At 43.8% G+C, this 23,648-nt stretch overlaps 1 long non-coding RNA gene across 1 annotated transcript; it reads right to left on the reverse strand.

The window, feature by feature from the left end:
• Positions 1 to 6,812: 6,812 nt before the first annotated feature.
• LOC130542179 (uncharacterized) lies at positions 6,813 to 10,313 on the reverse strand. The gene is made up of 2 exons (XR_008956546.1): positions 9,606 to 10,313; positions 6,813 to 9,514 (listed from the first exon to the last, which is right to left on the reverse strand). It is a non-coding gene; the product is annotated as an uncharacterized LOC130542179 (long non-coding RNA).
• Positions 10,314 to 23,648: the final 13,335 nt, after the last annotated feature.

Consider the following 23,648-nt stretch of genomic DNA (forward strand, 5'->3'; position numbering starts at 1 on the left):
TCTTTTGAGCAAGGAGCACATCCCTGGTCCAGGATTCAAATTTTCTGGAGTTTTCTGCACGAGTTTGAAGATTCAGGCAAAAGCTGTCACGAGATTTACAAATTTAGCCTTTGGAAAAAACCAATCATGCCATGAATTCAATTAACTGCCACTGGTATTGCAGTATCCACTGAATTACTGACTTTTTGGATGACCATTTTAATTGCTGAAATAAGAGTAAAAAATACTCTGTGGCTTTTTATATGCTCCGGGAAATGAAGTGCCAAGACAATTATTCAGACAATTCATGTCAAAATAGGATTCCGACCTAAATTGTTGACTTTATCATGGCTTACAACAGCAGAAAATTGTGGCAGATATCCACCTGAATTAATTTATACATTTTTGCTCCTACGTGTGTAATGTGCAAGCATAGTGGTCCCTTTGCTTATACACTTACTTTGTCTTTCCTCTTCTCGGTGTTCAATGAAATCCCACAACGGAAAAAGAATCATTCCTAAGGGTCATTTAGAAATGTGTTTTCAGGGGCGCCTGGGTGGCTCAGTCGTTAAGCGTCTGCCTTTGGCCCAGGGTGTGATCCCAGCGTTCTGGGATCGAGCCCCGCATCAGGCTCCTCCACCGGGAGCCTGCTTCTTCCTCTCCCACTCCCCCTGCTTGTGTTCCCTCTCCCACTCCCCCTGCTTGTGTTCCCTCTCTCGCTGGCTGTCTCTATCTCTGTTAAATAAATAAATAAAATCTTAAAAAAAAAAAAAAGAAATGTGTTTTCACTGAAGAACAAGGGAACTGGGTGGGGTGGTGGGGGATGATATATATTTTATACATACGTGTGTGTGTGTGTATACACACATATACTTTTATATTATATATAATATATTTTTGTATTATATATATCATATATAATATACTTTTAAAAACAAAAGCAGGTATTCATCTTAACTGACTTCTAGAAAGGCTAAATACAAATTGTATGAGTTTTTAATGCCTTAAAAGACTCTATTTTTTTTTAAGATTTTTATTTATTTATTTGACAGAGAGAGAGAGAGCCAGTGAGAGAGGGAACACAAGCAGGGGGAGTGGGAGAGGAAGAAGCAGGCTCCCAGCGGAGCAGCCTGATGTGGGGCTCGATTCCAGAACGCCGGGATCTCCTGAACCGAAGGCAGATGCTTATCGACTGCACCACCCAGGCGCCCCTAAAAGACTCTATTGCAGGCACTTAAATACCGTTATTTTTAATAATAGTAATTTTAGTTCTGCTATAAGTCCCTGACAAAACCAGGAGACTTTTGCAGAGGAAATTTTGTCCTTGCTATCTGAACTACATTATATGATGAAACTTTTCTAAGACCGGAAGGCTAAGTAACTTCATTTGTTTTTTTTAAGATTTTATATTTATTTATTTGACACAGAGAGAGAGAGCACAAGCACGGGGAGGGGCAAAGGCAGAGGGAGAAGCAGGCTTCCAGCTGAGCAGGGAGTTCAATGCAGGGCTCCATGCAGGGCTCGATCCCAGGACCCCAGGATCACGACCTGAGCTGAAGGCAGATGCGTCACCAACTGAGCCACCCAGGCGCCCCAAGGATAAGTAACTTTAAAGACCACCTTGATTTGTACAGCTTTATGCTTCGCGGACTTTGACATCAGACAGAACCAAGTTCAAATCCAGACTCGGCAGATTTCAGGATAACATCGAAAACGTTTCTAAAGCTCTCTTAGCTTCATTCAATCCATCAATAAAATGAAATGAATAGTACGAACCTTAGTGCGGAGACTCAGTTCAGTTAGGAATAGGATTTAATGGGAAAGGGGATTATATGAAAATGAGAATAACTCCTTTCATGGAAAAACTAAATTATATAAGGGAATTCTAATGAATCACAACATAAGGGGGTTGGAGATATTATGCCTTCTGACCAGCCCCTGTATCAGCCAGGATGAGCTGGGTCATGCTGCAGGAACAAAGGAACCCCCAGTCTCTGGGGCTAGACACACTGCTTTCGTTTTTCACTGTCTGGTTCCACTGATGTTTGGGTTCTGGTCTGGAAGGGCTCACAGGGCCTGGAGACCAGCTGAGGGGATAGAAGACAGCCCTTGGAGCTTGACCGCCTGGCGTTCTACCCCTCGCCCACCCTTTTTCTGTTCTGTGACCTTGGAAATTGACTAAACTTCTCTGAATCTGGTTATATTATCTATAAATGGGGAAAATAAAAGAACTTACCCTCCTGCATTGGTTGGGAGGGATACAGTAAGCAGCAAATGCACTCGCTGCCTGGCACAGAGTCAGTGCTATATGCGTGCTGCAGATTTGTATTCTTTTGCTTTACACCAACACGGCCTATGTCTCTTAATCACAAGAATGACTTTCTGTTAATACATTTGCTCAGGACCTTTGGCCTACACATGAGGGTAGACTTGTGACAGTGGGAGCCATCAACTCTCCTCTCAACTTCAAAGTGACTTTCCTGACGTTTCTCTGCCAGCCTCTGTGCAAAGAGAAAGAGGATTGGTGCTGGGATCGGGCCACGGCGGCGCCCAATCTCAGCTCTGCTACCAACCGGGGGGGCAGCATTAGGCAGATCAGGAAATTCCTGTCATTCTGTGTCCTCGTCCGTAAACAAGGGTAGGGTAACGCTGCCTTGTAAAGCTATGGTAAAGAATAAATCTGAAATTGCATGTAAAGGGCTTATTGTCATGCATGGAACACGCAAATCCTCAACAAACGTAGATATTAGTAGTATTATTGGCATCCACGTTATTGAGATATGTCCCTCCGTTCAAGACCCTGATCAAGAGACCCATTGTACAAAGCATTCTCCAAACACCTACATTAACCCCTGACTCTCTGACGGCTCACTTTCTTGACGTGGGTCCCAGGGTTGGGTCCCTTATTATTTATCGATAGCCTGTGGTAATAAGTGCATTGTTTCTTTATCTTAAATGGATTAGCCAGGATCTGATCTTCTTAAAGAGAAGCCCAACTGCACACAGGGTAAACAGACTGTAGGGTTAAGACAGTAGCTGCAGGTTTGGGGGTTTTTTTTTCTAATTGACAAGCCCTTTTTATGGATCTATGTTGTGCAATCGAAAATAACAGTGTCAACAACGGTAATAAGAGCTAGTATTCTTGAGTGCTGGCTTTGTGCCTGGGATCTCACGATCCTTGCCATATATCCCAGCAGCAACACTGGAAAGCTGGTGCATAGCAGTTACATTTTTCTGCCACGAATTTAGTGGCTTAAGGCAACAATGCCTGGGTCTTGTAAGCGTATCTGTGGCTTTACTGCTTAGGGCTTCTGCAGGTCTAGCCTGCACTTACACACGCGGCTGCACTTAGCTAGCCGGTTGGCAAGACGTTGGGCTGCCCTGGAACAGCTAGGCTCTGTGCCTCTCTTTCCAGAAAGGGTTCCTGCCAAGCCTCTTCACAGAATGGAAGCTCCTGAGCACCACGCTCACGCCTGCGCAAACTCACACGGTGCTTGTGGGGTTCTGTTTGCTGGTATCATGCGCTTGGATGTCTGGTTGGCCAAAGAAAGCCTGGGTGAAGCCTGGATTCAATGTAGAGGAGCAATTCAAACAAAAGGACTGATGCGCCGGGCGATTCCTGCAGACATCTGTCAAGTGAGCAATCTCGTTTTTACCAACACCGAATCCCAGGATTAGGGGTATTAAGTATCTTGCCCAGGTCATACAGCTGGAGGGTGATAGCACAGAATTTGAGCCCAGCGTGGCTCATTTCATATTATTCTTAGTTCCAGTAAACTAGTAATCAATCGGCACTTTTTTTTTCCTATTGGAATTTTGTTTGGATGAAGTCAACCAAGAAACGAGATAAACCCACAACTTGACTTCCCGCTGTGTCTCTCCTACCACAAGCATGAAAGGCACTATGGCAGAGAGCTGGATTGGCTACCCAAAAACCATTCAAGTCACCGTCCTTTGCTTCCTCCACTATAGAGATCAGAAAGCTGATTCCAAGCCTCCTTTGCGCGGGGGCGCTGACATGTGGCAAAGCTCTGGATTTTGAGCTGTAGGTAGATTCCTCCCAGGAATGGGAGGAGTATACTTTCCAAATATGTTTAAAAAAGAAAGTTTCTTCAGGAGAAAGGTTTGGACTCTTCTCCTTTTCTCTTTAACAGCTTTATTGAATTATAATTGATAACTCAATTATAGAATTGAATACCATCAGGGTAATGGACATACTTATCACCTCCAAAGTTTCCTGGTGTCCCAGTTCACTCTTTCCTTCCTTCCTTCCCTCCTTCCTTCCTTCCCTCCTTCCTTCCCTCTTTCCTTCCCTCTTTCTTTCTTTCTTTCTTTCTTTCTTTCTTTCTTGTTGTTAGAAGAACGCTTAACCGAGATCTACCTCTGACATTCTTCAGCGCACGACGCGGTCTTGCTGACTACAGGGACAATGTTAGGCAGCAGGTCTCTGGAGCTCACTTATCTTACATAACTGAAATGTTATGCCCCTTTCTCTAAAGCTGAGCGTGGAGCTGCCTGCCCTGGCAGCAAGCGTCCTAGAACCTTGAGAATACAAAGTACAGAGCAGAGATGATGGGCCACAAAGCAAAGAACGATACTAGGTCTTTGGAGATGTTACTAAGAAGCTGCTTTAGCCCCAGATCCTCCTTGGTGGCCCTTATTTTTATGTGAACTGAATACGGTGTCAGTCGTGACTATCTCTATGAATTGTACTCTCTGTAACTTGCACCAGAATATAATTCCACCTGCAGGAGGATGTGCGGAGTCATTTCAAGAGAGCGAAGTTGACAATGCAGTAGTTTTTCAAGCAATTAACTAAAGAAACAATCCAAGCAAAACTTTTATAAGTCCACAATCTTGACCATTTTGCAAGTGCCAGTTTGGCCTTGCTGAGGAAGGACACAGTGGCCAAAATCGCTGAAACGGTTAAATCATTGCTTCTCTCTCCTTTGCTTCTGGAGCCCGAGCTGAAGGCATCCGAGAGGTGGGGCTGCCCGAGGAGCTTGCGATGTGGCCTTTAAACCCACATGTTGCAATTTAATGAAATAACGTCAGAACAGTTTTTAAAAATGTATTTGCAAAGTTCAGATAGAAACCCACTAACATCATGGATAATAAATTTCCAAACATTACTTTTGAAGAAGTAAAATATCCCTAATATGTCGTCCGAACAAAAAATCATTTCTATAATTTAATAGAAAGGTAGCTCAGGAGTCAAAGACCCACATCGAGCAGGTGAAATGAAGCTCACCGTCATTTTAGGCCAGAAATGCAAATGCAAGAGCTTTTGGATTATTTTACGACATACACACTCTCTCTACGAGAACAATTAAAAGTGTTAATCCCTGGTCACTTTAGCAGGAACGGTTTTATTTTCTGATCAAGTCCGGGTTATTGCTGTTAATTGAAAATCTTGCTTTTGCACTCAATAATGCGGCCACAGCTGAAGAGCTCAGCTCCTTTCTTCAACATTAATTTCATGCAGAATGAAGAAAGAACACCAGGAGAGCAGAAAGAAATCATTTTTGGTTCAACCGGTATTTTCCCCTCTTTTTCTAAGAAGAGATTAAATGATTTTAAAGGACGGGTGCAGGATGAAGTACCCTGGTCAAGTACTACAGAAGTTAATGGGATTTTAATTCTATTGATAAAACACCTTCCCTTCAAAGACAATTAAAGTACGCCTCTTGTAGGGTTTGGCTCCTGCTGTTCTATGTTATGTCCACGTGCCAGTTGAAGGGCAGAAGTAACACTCTGGATCGTTCCAGGAAAAAATAAACAGCTCTCAGATCTCAAAATAGCCAGAAGTGTGTGCAGAATATCCTCAATATTTCTTTGCCAATCCTGAAACCGAAGTAAAAACAAACTATTTCAGCCTACCAGGTACCACTTGGCTTACCAACTGGCAGGCCAGTTGATCAATCAACAAATATTCCTTTTCATAGTGTGAGGGATGTGTTTGGCTGTTACCCAAGGGGGACACATATGTACACGACCCCTCACCGGAGTCCTCGCGGCAAGGCTTCTACTCAAGGTGGGCGGGTAAGAACGCACACACCGTGGGAGATCCCAGAGCACCAGGGAGCAGAGGCAAAGAGGCAGAACCATGGCCAGGGCCCTCCTTGTATCAGTGGTTGAAGATGCCTTGTCTTAGTCAGCATGGGCCACGGTAATGGAACAGCACAGGCGGGCTGCTTAAACCACAGACAGCTATTTCCCATACCTCTGAAGGCCAGGAGTCCAAGATCAAGGTGGCAGCACTGCCAGGTTCTGGCGACAGCTGTCTTCCTGACTTGTAGACTGCCACCTTCTCACTGTGTCTTCACATGGTGTAGGGAGAGAGAGCTCCCTGCTGTCTCTTCCTCTTCTGACAAGGACACCAGTGCTATGGGATCAGGGCCCCACCCTGATGACCTTGTTTGACCTTAGTTACCTCCTTAGAGAGCCCATCTCCAAATACAGTCATGCTGGGAATCAGGGCTGCAACACGCACATTTTGGGGGGAACATAATTCAGTCCACAGCTGTCCCATGGGCTGGAGGAGGCCAGGAAAGAGCCGGGCCAGTGACGCTGAGGCTGGGACCCCTCCTTCCGAGGTAGGAGGTCCAGGCCCTTCAGAGACCACGACTGTCACATTGCAGGCGCCCAACCATCAGAGTCTGACTTCCACGGGCCCCACCACCAGAATTTGTTCTCATGCCCTTGACAGGCCTTTGCTTTTCATCCAAACAATTAAAAATGATTAATTAGATGGGAGTTAGAATTCTCTGTCTTCACACACACATGTGATATCCAAAGACGGCACGGTTAGTTAAAAGCTACTAGAAATGACATTTCTGTTGACTTTCTTTATTATTTGACGGCTCCCCATAAGAGGCTGACATACACACCAAACACAGAAGGGATTCTTCCCCTCAGCTCCCCCGACCTAAATAACACGCTCGTGAGAGCTCATGGTGTAACCCGAGCGCTTAGGTATAGCCCGGGACGCCGAGCTCCGGCTCTGTGGCTCGCGGGAAGGGTGGCTGGCTGCACCGCAGCTTGTCTGCTCCTGAGCTCCTTCTGGTTCAAGCGCCCAGGAAGAGCATCGTCTGCCCTTATACGGAAAACGGCTTTGCTTGCTGACTTGAAATGATGTCTTCGGGCTGCTCTTGGCCCACCGTGCTCAACAGTGAAACCCCAGTGCTCAGATATTCATTGAGCAAAATAATAGAGAAGTGTGTCAGTGGGATTTGAATACCCTGAGACAAGTGGGAAAGATTTTCGTGAGAAATGTGACATTTTCGAAGCAGCATTTGAAGACCCATCTGGCCGTCATGTGATGCATTCACGAGAACTGGAGGGAGGCGTGTGGCCCAAGGAAGAAGAAGTTGGAAGTACAGATGGGCCTGACATAAGGAGGGCCAAAAATAGGACGGTGGCCGTGGGGACGGACAGATCTGAGGGTCGCTGTGAAGGCAAAGGCTCTTTAGGTCTTTGGAAAGGGAAAGTGGTGGGGTCAGGAAGGGAAGAGAATGTGCCTTCGGGACCTCAGTCTTAGGGTTTGAGAGAGAGAGGTCACCATTCGCTGCAGGAGAGGAGTGAGGGCTTACCTGCCGCCGTGGCGGTTCCGGTCACAGGAAGTCTGATTCCCAGAGAGTTTTACCACCTGCTAAGGCCATGTAGCGCAGAGAGGGGCAGGAGGGAGTCCAGACTCCACCTGGGTGGACCAGGCACCAGGACATGACCCATTCTGTGCTGCCTTATAAGTCAGACTCTGAGAATCCAGAGGAGCAGAGACCCGGACAGGCCGGCACGGTCCCTGAGCCCTGCCCTGACTTCTGTTCTGAACGGCCAGCTGAGGCGATGCCAGCCTCTTTCTGGGCTGTGCTTTGACATTCCCTTCTAACCAACTTTCAAACCCATTTATTTATCTGTTTGGGTGAAAAGGAACTCTTGTAGAACAGCAGATCAAAGTAGAGTGGTCCAATCTATAAAAGAGATCGATGAGGGAGAGGGAGAGGGAGCTGGGACACACAGCATCCCACCTGCCAGGCTAGGTCTTAGCCTCCCTGCAGACCAGCTCGATGGCTCCACAGAGTCTCAGATTCCAACTGCAGAACGATCCGATTGTTGTCTGTTCGCAGGGAAGGAGAGAACTACAACGCGACAGATCTCTTCTGGGCCCTGAACTATTTGAAATCACCCCCACCCCGAGCCTGCAACCCAATATTTAGATCAAGTTCATTGGGAGGATTCATTGCAAAACATAGGAAGTAACTTCGAAAAAAAGAGTGGATTTCCAGGGACTAAAAATTCCAATAGCCTTTTCTTAGGAAACCAAGAGGAGGAGAGAACCACTAATAAAAATACTTGTTAGGAGGGCCCATACGGACATCCTGCAGCAAGATCTCTGTCCCCTGGGCAGATATTTGGAGCTGCTTTTCCAGGAGTGGTGGCGGGTTTTGCTGTGACCCAACAGTTCACTTTTGCAAAGTGGTTGGCCAACATTCTGGAATGTAGTCTATGGCTATTCAATGAATTCTTTCCTCTGAGCAAACAAGCTGGCTCTAGAGGTAACAGTACACATGGTCTCTTATTCCCATTAGCAACCCCAAACAAGCAAACGGCCTTACCCAAACAGTAGAAAAGGCTAGGTTATTTTTAAATGTGCTCAGTTTAACGTGTTTCACAATTTGTGATTTCCCAACGACAAAAAGAATTGTACAGCTGTTAAAATTACACGAGAATTCAGAAGAAGGGATACCAAGTAGGAGAAGGGGCAACAGAGGGCAATTCACACGTTGTAAATGAATGGAAATAACAAAATCCTATTTCGAGAGCCTACTTCCATTTTTGTAAAGTCCTAGTGAAGATCCAGTCGAGGAGGAAAAGAGTTATGAGTTTTGGTGAGGAATGCACTCATCTGATGTTTTTCTCCCAAGAGGCTTCTTGTATTTTTAAAAATAAGTATGCTGCAAACTAACTTCGAGGAGTGTGTTTGTAAAGACAGCCTTGATTATAAAGCACAGGAGATTACGGCAAGGCAGAGAGGAGGAGGGTTCTTGGGTTCCCAGGACGGCAGTGCCTGCTGAATGGGTTCAAGCCAACAGGACACGGCTGGAAATCCCACAGTCCCCATCCCGGTACAATTGCGGCGTCCCTAGATACAGAGGGGGGCATCCAGCGCTGGCCCACAGATGCCCCACACAGATGTCCAGCATCACCAGTAAAAATATATCTGGTGGAAAATAAAAAGAAACCTTGCTTTAAGCCCACATTTTCATTTTCAGTGTTCCATCAATATGACACCCGATTTCCCCAAGCTTTCCAGCACTTTCTTCTGAAATCCACAGTTGTCACGTAGTCAAGGGTAGAAATGGCCCTGGCTTTTAACGTCTGACACGATTTCGTAATAAAATTTCCTTTTCAATAGACCTGATAACCGGCGAGCCAATGTCACGGTCAGCCTTGCTTTAAAAAGACTGGCCACGCATTCCCTGAAGGAAGCACCGCTTACCTGGGAGATAGTCATTTCTCCAACAGCCCCTTTCATCTGTAAATGAGGAAATGAGTCAGCTTTACTAAGTGTTACCTCATCATCGGTGTGTTACTCAGCAGGAATAGGGACATAGTTTGTTACTCACACAAGCCTGGTATCACCGAGAGTCCAGGTCCTGTTCTTACCTCCTCTTCAAACAACTCCAGGTTCTGTTCGAGATCTTAACTGTGTCTCGGGTTGGAAAAGTGCCCGGTCGGTCACAAGATTGCATGACTCATTGTAACTGCTCAACTGGAGCTGAGTGCCGAGCTTAAAGAACAAAATCAGCGCTGTGATGTCACCCCTTCTCTATGTATCTTTAACATAGCTAAGATACGGAGGCTGTTGAGTAAAGACACAAAGCTTTCCAATGAGAGGAATGTGTCTCAAACGCTTAGGAAAGCAAACATTCTGGGGTTATGTTTGGTTACAAACACGAGCCCTGCTCCAGGAATCTGGGTGTGTGGTCTGGCTGATAGAAGTATTCCACCGGGTTTTAAGATCTACGGACTGGTCACCTGGGTTGATCAAAGTTTAACCCAACTGAAACGTGTGGGGTTTCAATCACCATTTTGTCTTTAGAACAGACTGAGAAGTGTCCTCATTTAGGATTATTTAAAACCTTCAAAAATAATGAGAGTTCCTTCATGTGCCGCACAATCAAGGAAAATAGAAAGTGTTTGAAAGCGTGGGGATCGTCAGTAACTTCTCTTTTTTCCTATCCTTTTACAATTATTTAATGAGCAGGCATTGCTTTTACAGTGACAAAAATTAAGTGGAAAGAAATGTTTCCAGCTTCCTGAGAGTTCACTCCGTCAGATGAAAAAACCCAAAAGCCAAAACAAACGGAGTTAAGTACGTTGACAGCAACCTCATATCTTGTTGATACCTTTCACGATGATGTTAGTAAAACTGCATGACCCAAAATGAGATCACTGTTTACCTAACTACACTACCGGTCCCACAAGAGCCCCCTCGGCTATTGTAATGCCAGCAGCAATCTCTTCTAAGAACTCAAATCACTCCTTTTGGTAAAAGGCAGCCAAGATGAAGGAGGTATTTTTAATTAAGCTGATGATACCACTTCCTCGGGATGGCTTCAGCTGGAAAAAATTGGAGACCACAAGCAGGGCAAAGAGCGTTGCGTTTGGGAAAGGTCTGGTATCATGTGAAAAGTTATGTTTCTTTCAAATTTAGCACATCATTGTTCAGCTTCCTTTTTTCCCCCCAGCATTGTCTGTCTGCTTGGGGGAGGTCCTATGAAAATATAGAAGCTTTGTCAGACTCTAAAGAGGAAGTCAAGTATTGTGATAAGATGGCATATCGCGCTCTCTGACCCCCAACGCATACAGTGTATCTTTGAAGAAACTTGCTGCCCCACCCATGGTCCTGCTGGTTTCATGAAGGCTGCAGGGCTAAAATCGTGTGTGTCTGTCACTGCCTTGTTCATGAGTGAAAATATCACTTATGTGAGAACCTTTCAACGCTCAATTCTGCAGTCAGAAGGAGTTCTGTGAAATCTTAGAGCCCAGCCCCGGGGACAGGGCTGGTGTCCGGAACTCTGGATGCCTGTGCCCACATCTGGGGTTCTCCTCGCCATGCGCCTCCCTGCTGCAAGTGTCAGTGCAGTGTCTCATCTCATCTGTCATCATCATCCTGTGTCCACGGCCTAGTATGGATCATTTTAACCTCGAGTGATCACTAGGAGATATATCTCATCAGAAACAAAGGCTGGCATCCTTGAAAGGCCAAGACCGTGTTTACAGACAGTAACAAAAATAAATATATGGACCCCCTAAAATGACTCTTAAATAGATCATTTCCCCTGGATGTCCTTCTAGGCAGGTTTCAATGGTAAAGACCAGATACGCATGCTCATCAATGATTTGGATTGCTCTGAAGAACTACAAAACTTGGGCCGTGGCTCTCTTACCGAATCTTATCTTACCCACGGAAAAACTTTATTGTAAGAGTGAAACTGACCATGCGACTTTACTTTTTCTTGCATCTTGTTTAAAGTCTCTCTCTTATGCTAGGCTCACATACCAAGATTTTCCCCACAATGTCACGGTATAAATCTTGTTTAGCCAGGCTGCAAAAGGACTGCATCGGTCAGAAGTGCTCCTCTCCTTTAGATGCTGAGAAGTCCCAAACACCCCAACTTCTCGGGGCTGCCCCTACTCGCTCTCACTGATTGTGCACTCTGTCCTCACTCCTCTAAAGTCAGGCGTGCACACGAACTATCCCCATCTTCCCGGAGACAGGCGATACACTCATTGGAACCAGAGAAACTCCCAAGTGCATTAACATTTCAACCAGGAGATGCCAAGGACAAATACGGGACCCTCATTCACCGGAGCAGGAGGCCCCCCACGGCTTCTTCTGCCCCTTGAACAAACCCTTATATACTTTCTGAATCAAAATAAAATTAGTAATCACACTTGATTTTTTCAGATTAGCAATTTTACATATGTATGAAATGGCTCACACAGCTATAAAATTTAAATGAAATATACTATTCTTTCGATAATTTGATTCCAGCAAACTGGAAACCCGTTCCAATGGAGTAAACCTGTTGAAAGACATAGAAAACATAAAATTCCTCGTGGCTATGGTAGCCAGTAAAACTGGATTGCCAAGAAGAGGGAACCTGATTGTCGTCACGGCTACATTCCTCTGGTTTTATTGCCCCTCAGTAAAACCGGACATATGACACAATCCCAGCTGACACTTTCTCCCTGGTCCCTGGTCATGCCCACCAGCATCTTTTCCTTGACAAGGGCTGGTATTTTTATTGTTCAATAAAACTTGGTGCAAGATATTGAATGTCTTGCTCCGTTTTTGTTGATTGCATAAATAAAAGAAAGATATTGAAGATTTACATATAAATATTTATATACATGCATTTAATTGACACTTTGGGTCACATTCTCTAAGTATTTGGTATGCCAATTATATGAATGAGTGCGAATTAAAAAAAAAAAATGAGAAAAAGAAAAAAGAAAGAGATTTGCCCCCCAAACAAGTAAAAAGAGAGGTTAATGTGTACAGGGAATTCCAGTAAACAAATTCTCTAAAAATTAAATTACTGTTTCATAAAAGCTACTGATACAGTTCATTTTACTCAGTAGGAAATTGATTCAGGAAATTTTAAGTGAAATTACCAAGAATCTCTATGGCAACTTTTCTAGATTCAGGCCGCCTTATATTTTTTATTGTCATTGTTTCAGTTAGTATGGAACAGAGAAAAGTTTATATACATAAATATGTATAGTTATATTAATACTGTATTAATTCATATTTAAAAATACATAATTTAAAAAAATATATATTTACTACATATATTTTACTATATATAAGACACATGTAAAGTTATATCTACCTTGTATATTATATACTTATATATTACCCATAATTATACACAGTTACACACTCACACACACATATACACGTACAGAGAGAGATGTCGGGTTCTTCTCCCTGTCCTGAGTTAAAGATAGTAGCATGACTCTCATTCTGTATTTCAAGAAACACCATTCTGTCGTGCTATGACGCCAGTTAAATATTGTGTAATTATTTTTTCAGTACACTTGAGACATCTGATCATTATTGATCTCTTTCCAAGTATCTTAACATCAAGATCAAACACAACTGAGGAGAAGCAATGATCTAATTTCTGTCTGATATGGGGCTGACTCTTATCTAGTCATTTTGGGGTGAGAAAGTTGATCCCAAGCAACACTGTACATCTTTGGTTTCTGGAGCACGTGGAGCTCATATAATTAAGGACTCTGAGGTTTCTATAAATTAGAACCCGGGTAAAGACATAACCAAGGCAAGGAACAATCAGTGTCTTCAAGTAGTTACTCCCAAGCAATGAGTTTCATACCCCAGGGGGAGATGGTCCGAATTTATGAATCACTTGGGAGTTGTAAAAAGTTAAGTCACAGAAAGCATGCTTTTCTCCACCTCACCTTCTTATGAACTTTCTTAGCGGGATTAAAAAATATTGACATTTAGGGGCACCTGGGTGGTGGAGTCGGTTAAGCATCTCACTCTTGGTTGCAGCTCAGGTCATGACCTCAGGATCCTGGGATCGAGCCCCATATAGGGCTCCATGCTCAGCATGGAGTCTACTCAAGATTCTCTCCCACTGCCTCTGCCCCTCCCATTCCTGCTTACTCTCTCTCTCAAATAAACAATTCTTTTAAAAAGTTGATATGGATAAATGCAGTAGTGAGGTAGATTTGTCCTAGAACCCACGACATCCGTAAAACAGACTTATCCAGTCACATGTCTGGCTTAACGATCACTAGATCGTGTTGGAAATAACACACTCACCATATTCCATTTCTAATTTAAAAAAAAGAGCCTGTGGACTCTGCGAAACAAACTGAGCGTTGGGGTGGGGGTGGGGAGATGGGTTAGCCCGGTGATGGGTATTAAGGAGGGCACGAATTGCATGGAGCACTGGGTGTTATACGCAAATAATGAATCCTGGAATATTGCATCAAAAACTAAGGATGTACTGAATGGTGACTAACATGACATAATAAAAATTTTTAAAAATAAATAAAAAATTAAAAAAAAATAAGAGCCTATTTGATATTTGATCTATCTAATGACTACATCTGGTGAGGCTATGACGACACTGCTGAAGAATTTTAGGGCCATCACACATCTTAAAGCGATTTAGTAGTCCATCAGTGAGGTACAGACTTTAAACTGAAGATTCTTGGTCATGTGAAGAAGTAGCCCAGTTTTTAAAAAGAAAATAGTCTATTTGGGCAGCCCATGTCATCTCAGATACAAATCCAGGGCAGCTGATGGAGGTAAAGCAGGGGTAATGAGGAGGAACAGGGCGAAGCCGTGGCCATACTGAATGTGTTGGGCATGAGCACAACCTTCATTCATGAGTTTATCCTTAGAACCCACAGTGCTTAAATATTCTTCATACACAAGTGTCTGCCTGACGGGGTAATTGAAGAACGTGATTTGACATACTCACACTGCATGTGCGAATTTCAATGGGAAATCGGATATCACAGAACGGAGGCAGTTCTCCTCCGTGGGAACTGAAATATGAAATACCTGCTTCTTTCAAGTGTTGGCCATATTTGATCTGAATTGAGTTAAAATCTTTCTATGTTATGAAAAGTTAGATGAGCAGATAAAGGAGTCGATCTTAGAGGCATCATTTTATGAGGATGTGAACTGAAGAGTTAACACTGGTATTTACCAGTATTTACTGAAATACCGGTTTATACAATTTGAAAACCCTACTGATTAGCACAGGCCCATCACACCCAGCAAGAAAATAAGTGACCTGGAGGGAAGAAGAAATACCGATAATAATGGAAATATTATTTAAAATTTTTCTGATTGCTAATGTCTGTAAGGATAATTGTAATCTCTATTGAAATGTTTTCAAGGGAGGTCAGCGGGGAGAAAAATGTGCTTAATGGTCATATACAAAATAAATAAATTAAAAATAATAAAAATTAAAAAATCATAGGCAGTGTTTGAGATATTATCTCAGGCATATTTCTATGTCAAAAATTAGGAGTCCCTACTAATCTCCAATGAACAATAAGATCCGTTAATGCAATGTTTTTGTAAACTGGAAATCATGGTAATTAATTATTTGGCATATCTAAAATAATCCCCCAAAGCCCAGTTCAATTCGATTCAACAGCTATGGCTAGCTCAATACCAGAGTTGATTATTCTGAGTGTTTCATTAACCCAGATATGTCTCAAGAAATGAAAGAGAAGGAAGAAAAAATGTCTACAACTAAGTAACCCAAGGGGCTGATTAGACAATAATGTAAGATTATCAAGTAAAACAGTTATTACACTATTGCAAACAATAAATCTGCCTATTGTACTGAACATTCCACTTAAAAAAAACCACACTCACAAAGAAGCAGTAAGGAGAAAGTTATTTTGTAAATGACATCAAAACTGTTTTTCATCCTTGGGTATCATGCAGCTTAAAACCCAGGGACCACTATGGATGAAAATATTCAGACAATCCTGTATCCAAAGTCATTCTAAGGAGACAATAGTGGCAAACAAAAACTAAAATGTGAGTTCTACAGCACCTTCAACACAATCATCTAGAGAGCTTGTAAAAAAGTAGACTTCTGGGCCTTTTCCCAAAACGTCATCAAGTATGTCTCTGTGTGCACCTTAACCTCCCAAGTGACTGGGAATTTGAGGATCACACAGTGGGATTTCCCTGCAAGAGTTTGGGGCTCTCGCTCCATGTACATCTATGTTTCCTTTGAGACAGTGTGTGTTTGTGTGTTCGTATGTACTGATTCTCTAAAAATGTTCTGTATATGTATACCAAAAAGTTAATAATTTTATTCCTAATCTTTGTGAACTTTTTTTTTTTTTGTAAGTAGGCTCCATGCCGAGTGTGGAGTCCAATGTGGGGCCTGAACACAATGACCCTGAGATCAAGACCCAAACTAAGATTAAGAGTCGGATGTTTCACCGACGGAGCCACCCACAAGCGCCCCAGTCTTTGTGATCTTTCAAATAACACAATGTTATTACTAGCTATTATTACTTAATCTAGCTTAAATGATACGTCATTATTATTATGTTATGATTATTGTGCACACATACAAAGATGGATGGATGGATGGATGGATGGATGGATAGGATAGATAAAAATATAGATAGACACAGAGATAAAATTTGATGTAGATATAAGTAATGGTAATTTTCAGATTATAAACTTCCTGGAGGTGGATATTACGTCTGTCTTGCCATCCTGTTCCCAACATCTAGCAAAATGCCTGGCACGTGTCTAGTAATCACTAAGTATCTTGCAGTGAATAGTGTTATATATATAGTACTGTTACACATTCAACCATTCTAACGTGAGATTCAAGTTGTTCTAGAATCTACACAGAACAACATCTGGAAAACCTGCTATCCATTGCACTCCTGAGGGACTTTCTGGATTATCAACCTGCACTCCCATTCCTCATTGGCTGAGGCACCGTGGACTCTCCTGGATGGGCTGTGGGGTTGGGAACAGTGCTTCACCGAGGGCTAGCTCATGTATCAGCTCCACTTTACTGTAAGCCTGATACCAGCACAATTGATCTTGGCTCTTCGCTCGCTTCTGCAACAAATCGGATTGCCATGGTGTCTAGTGCCCGACTGGCCAGGACCATGACCAAACCCCCACATCTCTTGGACTCCTCCAGCTCCGCTCTGCAGAGGGCAGAGCTTCAGACTGAGTCAATATGATCAGGCGCAGAGGAGTGTCCGCGGCAGAGGAGTGTCCGCGGCAGAGGACCAAGTGTGAATTCAAGGGTTGGTTCCTGAGACCTGTGATCAGTCGTTAGGACCGAAATCTTGGTGTCAGACAGAACACGTTTTATGGAGAACAGCACGCTGAAATTTATCTTTCTAAAACCAACAGAATTTTGGAATTAAAAACTAATTAGGGGTGCCTGGGTGGCTCAGTCGTTAAGTGTCTGCCTTTGGCTCAGGGCGTGATCCCGGCGTTCTGGGATCGAGCCCCACATCAGGCTCCTCCGCTATGAGCCTGCTTCTTCCTCTCCCACTCCCCCGCTTGTGTTCTCTCTCTCGCTGGCTGTCTCTATCTCTGTCAAATAAATAAATAAAATCTTTAAAAAAAAAACTAATTAAAAAAAAAAAACCAACAGCGTTTTGCCCAGCAACCATCCAATTCATTGGCCTTTTCGGTGAACAATTTCATGTCACTCTCCTGCTCCAGGCATCCTGAGCCTCCGGACCAAATCACTGCCAAGACCTCAGCCCTGCTTTCCCTGCCTGGCGGCATCCATGCTCTGCAAACTGTAGTCCTCGGGATAATTCCAGCCTGCTGCCTCTTTTTGTATGACCGTGATCTCAGAATATGGTTTACATTTTTACACGGCTGAAAAAAATCCAAAGAAGATCAGTATTTCTAAAAATCTGTTGAGGTATAAGCGACACATGACATCGTACCCGTTGCGTGCGTACGACACGATGATTCTGTACCTGCAGGAGCTGTGAAATGATGGCTGCAGTAGGTCTAGTCAACGTCCATCAGTAGACCTCGTCACAAAATTTTTGTATTGTAATGAGAACTTTTAAGATTTATGCTCTTAGAAACTTTCCAAATACACAGCACAGGATTATTATCTATAACCACCATGCTGTACTTTCCATCCCTGGGATACAGGTGTGTGTGTGTGTGTGTGTGTGTGTGTGTGTGTATACCTGCTACTTTGTGCTTTTGCCCCATTCCCATCCCCCATCTCTGGCAACCACCAATCCGTTATCTGTATCTGTGAGTGTAGGTTTTTAAAATTTTATTTATTTATTTATTTATTAGATTCCTCCTATAAGAGAGACCATGCTGTATTTGCCTTTCTCTGTCTGACTTACTCCGCTGAGCATTATACCCTCAAGCTCCATCCTTGTTGCTACAATGTCAGGATCTCCTTCTTTTTCACGCCTGACTAGCATTCCGTTGTGTCCACACACCACGTTGTCTTTATCCATTCATCCGTCAACGGACAGTAAGGTCGCTGACATATCTTGGTTATTGTAAATAAGGCTGCAAGTGACCATAGGGGTGCATATTGAGTTAGCGGTTTTGTTTTTTTCAGATATACGCAGAAGTGCAATTGCTGGGTCACAGGGCAGCTCTATTTGTAACTTTTTGAGGAAACTCCATACTGTTTTCCACAGTGGCTGCACCAGTTTGCATTCCCGGCAACAGAGCTCAAGGGCTCTCCTTTCTCCACGTCCTCGCCAACACCTGTTGTCTCTTGTGTTATTGATTTAAGCCATTCTGACAGGCGTGAAGTGATATCTCATCGTGGTTTCGACTTTCCAGCCGCTCACTGTCTTGTCTTCTGAAGTGGACCCCACTCCCACGTCCCTTGTTTCTTTCCTTCCCCTCCTCTTCCTCCTCACCTTCCAGGGCACATTGTCTCACTCTCCTTTAGAAACTCTGGGTTTACAGGTGGACAGATGGGGAAAGAGGGTCCAAACGGTTTCTGCTGCTTGACATAAGGTGGCCTCCTCGGAGCTTACCTCAGCCGAGATAAGCAGTAAGCGACCAGTCTCTCTACCCCTTGCTAAAGTGCTTTCGTTGCCGGTGTTTTTATTTTTGCTCTATCTTGCCAGTCTGGTTAGACAGACTCTTTATTTACCATCCCGCAAGACGCCCCCCTCCCATCGCCTCCAAGACACAGCCTGTCCTTTCTTAGCGGGTCAGACCCACGCCCCCTGTCCAGTCTCCCCCTGAGATCTCCCCTCCACCCAGCCTCGAGGTTGAACACCCACCGGCAAACACACGGACCCCTGACCACAGCACCGCCTCCCCACCTGCTCCGACGGCCCCAGACACTGACTTTCCCTCCCCAGGGACCCTCTCCCCAGATTCAACCCAGCGCCCCTCCCCACAGAGACACTGCTTTCAGCCCTGCTGGCCTTCAGTGCCTCCCCCAGACTAATCTTACTTTGTGTGGATTTCCTCCGCTGGTGAGGCCATTTGAAATACACTCGTCCATGTTGAATGAAGGGATGTGTTAAAATGTAGGTATTTGCAGCATCTTAATTCTCTCAGTCCATTTGGGTAGATAGTGACAAAATTGTCATAACACAATATAAGCATTTTGAACATACTGGAGGCCCAATGTACTCTTATTAGACCAATGTCACCATTGCCTTCAGGCCCGTGGACATTATCTGCCTCTGGCTTCTCTTGGTCCCCTAATAATCAGCGTGGAGGATTTATGACGCATTGTATTTAGAAGGAGTAATTTTTAAAGCAGAATAAAATGCAGGAATGGCTCTGCTCCAAGAGGACAAAGGAATCATTCTAGAAGGGAATACTATCCCACAGTCGGGCCCCTTATGCGGTTTGCCCAGCTTAACCCAAGAGGGTGGATGACTCGGTGGCCTTCTAAGGTGACCCGTGTGACTCCGCTGTCCATGAGCCAGAGGTTTACAGAAAACTCCCCAAGAATCGCTGAGGTGTGGGAAAGGTCAAGAAACCACTCTAGGGCACTATTAAACTAATAAGGATGATTGAAACCACTCACACATGCTAGAAACATATCATCAGTCATAAAATTTTTGCCATTAAAAAATAAAACAGGTATGTCACAGAAAATTTGCTCAAGTGTTAGGATTTAAATTTAATGTGTAAACCTTCCTAGATCATTCGAGCATGGTGAGTTTTATTACTGTTAATATTTGGGGGGTGACAGGTCAACCAAATGCAGGAATGATGATGTGCCGTCGTTCTCATCATTCTCATTGTTTTAGACGTATGAACTCACTTCATCCTTACAAGAACCCCAGGAGGTAGGTACCATATCTTGGATAAGGAAACTGAGGCAGACAGAGGTGAAGTAGAAACTGGCGAAGCAGGAATTGGAAACAAACTTCTTGGCTTGAGATCCCTCCCTTCTCCACGCCAGGCTGGCTGTAGACAAATAGTAGAAACGGTTGGGATTGGCGGCTTATGACTTCATGAACTCTGTGTGTTTACTGCAGGGTTGGTGATTTGTGAATCATTCGGTGAAACTGCTCAAGGAAAACCCAGTCAACATTGTTGAGTCCATGTGAGGTTTATGCATACATGCGGCTGTATGTGCCTTATTTTCCTTGTTGGGGGAGAACAGACTACCAGACTGTTTAGGTCGGCTGTTACAACATACGAACAACATAGCAAGTAACCATGCAGCCCTTTCACATTACTAAAATTAAATCCCCGCAGGCTTTGGGGAAATGGTGTAGCTATTTACAGCCAGCCAGACTTTGTCCCCAAGATAAACATACCTCTGTAAGTATGTACGTAAGATAACATTCAACTGGAAGTTTGATTTTCCACGTCAGTATGAATATTACCGAGATGATGCATCATGAAAACCTTACTTGGTCTGGTAAGACTGGCTTCTTTGAGACTGGCATTCTGTAATTTATAAACTTCTATTTCCAAATGTAATTTATAAACTATCATTCCCAATTGGAAGAGCATAGGAAAATTTGACAAGCTGAGTAGCTCCAGCTTCCAAGTTCAGAGAGCTGGATCACATCCAGAAAATGTGGAAATGCCGTTCTCCACGAAGCTGAGATTGAAGACATTCCTACAGAGACAAAACATTCACGTGATGAAAAACACAAGATAATTTCAGTTCTGATCTATCCCTAGGTAGAAATGCTTTACAATAATATATAGATATGCACACAAATAGGCGGTTTAAAAACCAGCTATGAGTTTTCTAGAAGGTATGCTTATAGTGGAAATATAAGACCCACAACGAATGCCACATGATAGCCCACATAAATTGGTAAGGAAAAGTTAGTGCCACGTCACAATCTACCCACACGGATGAGCTCATAGCCGACAGGTGGGAAGTCTGTGATGAAGATGCGAAAGTCTATAAGTCACATAACTTTTACGGACCTCGTGGGTTCCACCATATACATGACAACGCATTAGGACCCTTCATAGAGCATCGGTCAGTCACATGCTTTCTTGCCCCAGTGGCTGCCCAGGCGCTGTTCCTTTCTAACCAACATTATCGCATATTTAAGTACACTAATGTACGAACAGTAACTCAGTAAAGCTGAACCAGACTGCAGTGGTTTCGAGCTGGAAGTCCTGCACAGAACACGGAGTCGAGCCTCTGAGTGTATCTACCGTTAACAGAGCAGCGTATCTCACCCTAGCATCTTCAGTCAATAAATTGCAAGCTTGCTTTTGCAAGTAGGAATTGCAGTTGTCTGTAAAAAAGTCTGTAAACAATGGCAAGTTCCTCCTGCCAACGGTCCATATAACTTCTGTCTGCCTTTGACAGGCGGCTCACTAATGAACGGACTAGTTTCCTTTGAATTAGAAAGTACGATTCCATAATTAAACAATCTCAAAAAAAGTGAGCTGAGAAATCAGAAAGCAATTTGGTTTTAAAAGCACAACACAAAACAAAACACAAAACTCTGTACGTGTTATGTGGCTGAGGAAAGAAGGAGCCATTTATTAAAATTTGGTTCTCCGCGAAACTCAGTCACAACCGAGTTGAAGAAATTTTTTTTTTTAAAGATTTTATTTATTTATTTGACAGAGATAGAGACAGCCAGTGAGAGAGGGAACACAAGCAGGGGGAGTGGGAGAGGAAGAAGCAGGCTCATAGCGGAGGAGCCTGATGTGGGGCTCGATCCCAGAACGCTGGGATCACGCCCTGAGCAGAAGGCAGACGCTTAACGACTGCGCCACCCAGGCACCCCTTGAAGAAATTTTTAAGCCCCTCAGAGAGAAAAAACTTGACAAATGGTTTAATATTACTCACTAAGTCAGTGTATTTAGAGAGCTATTAACATCTGTTAACAGAGTTAATAAATTAATGCATTTATTAAGAGATTGAATAAATAACTGGAAACTTGGTAATTATTAATTTGAACAAATTTTAAAATTCACTTTACAGATGCAAGGCTTACATTAGAGTAACTAACGAAGATTTAATTACACACGTGTACATTTTCATACAACAAAATTTTATTAAGTAGATAAAACACAAGAGGAAAACAGGTAAAAAGTGCTATGCCTCTATCATGGAAAATTTCAACTAAATATTATAGATGTTGAAGAAAGGCTCGGTTTATTACAGTTTTATTCACTTGGATTTTAAAAATGTGTTTAGTGGCAAACGCATGACTAATTCACAACCAACTCCATACAGAAGCAAAGCAATTTTTACTGTTTTGCCCACATATTGCCCAAAACTTTGGACTAAATATATCAATTGTTTTGTCATTCTATACTCCAGTGGGGTGATCTTATTAAACGTTTGGTTTCATTCATTCTCCTCAAGATCATCCGCTCTGGTTCTTTTCAATACATTAAATTTAATCTGGTAGCAGGAAGATATTTTGAGGATCCGTAGGGAAAAGCACTGTGTGCTTACACAGATTTGATGAGACAAAGATGACTAAACCCAATCACTTCCCTCCAGGAGATTATAATTCAGTCTGCAGAAGTCAACAGCTCCGGCGTGGGATAGATTTGATGATGGTCCATGCAGGGATCTCGTAGAGTTGCTAACGTAAACCTTCAAGTCGAAGCAACTGTTTTTCAGACGTGGTCAAGGAATGATAAGACCTGGCTTTATACAGTACAAAAACGTGTTTGTCATCTACTGAATAAGTAGGGAAGAGCCTCCAGCTGCCAGACACTGTCCTTGGCATACACCTGTCACGGGGAACAGACCTGGTCCTCCCGTGTGGGGCTGAGTATGGGACAGAGTTGAAGATGAGGGGATTAACCCACATCAAAAGACCTCCTTCTGGGACGCCTGGGTGGCACAGCGGTTAAGCGTCTGCCTTCGGCTCAGGGCGTGATCCCGGCGTTATGGGATCAAGCCCCACATCAGGCTCCTCCGCTATGAGCCTGCTTCTTCCTCTCCCACTCCCCCTGCTTGTGTTCCCCCTCTCGCTGGCTGTCTCTATCTCTGTCAGATAAATAAATAAAATCTTTAAAAAAAAAAAAAGACCTCCTTCTCCCCTCAAACCAAGACACAGGGACCCAGTTTTCTTCCCGGGCATCCCATCCATGGATCCCATCTGCACAAAAGAGATACAGCGTTGGGAGGAAGGGGTGCATCAAAAACATCTGCAGCCAGCCGTTCCCAAATCCTCCCTTCTCTGCATGCTCCCTGCCGAGCTCAGGTGTTCCTGGTTCACTTCAAGGGCTATCTGGAAACGACCCACCTCTCTCGGAATCTGCGAGGGAGCCGCCAGCCTGGGGTGGCCAGCAGAAGCACACCCTTCGATGAGACATTTATTTTCTTTGGGTTGAAGGTGCTGTACCACTTCCCTCATCCGATGACGGTGCTGTTTCCTAACACAACCCCAACAAGAGAAGCATCTCATAGTGAGCGCTTGTCCATCCCAGGCAGAGAGCCGGGCATTTTACCCGGACGATCTCTTGTCCTCACTGTACCCCATGAGGGAAGGAGTCCTGTCATCGTAACTGGGAAAGTGCAGTGTAGGTGGTTAGGTCATGTGCCTTCGATGGCCCAAGGAGCAGGGGCGGTTCCCAGACGCCCGCATGTTACTGCGGCTCCAGGCAGATGCTGGGCTGAAATGCCGGAAGGACACAGAGC

The sequence above is a fragment of the Ursus arctos genome, unplaced genomic scaffold (assembly GCF_023065955.2).
Source record: "Ursus arctos isolate Adak ecotype North America unplaced genomic scaffold, UrsArc2.0 scaffold_30, whole genome shotgun sequence".
Taxonomy (NCBI): Eukaryota; Metazoa; Chordata; class Mammalia; order Carnivora; family Ursidae; genus Ursus; species Ursus arctos.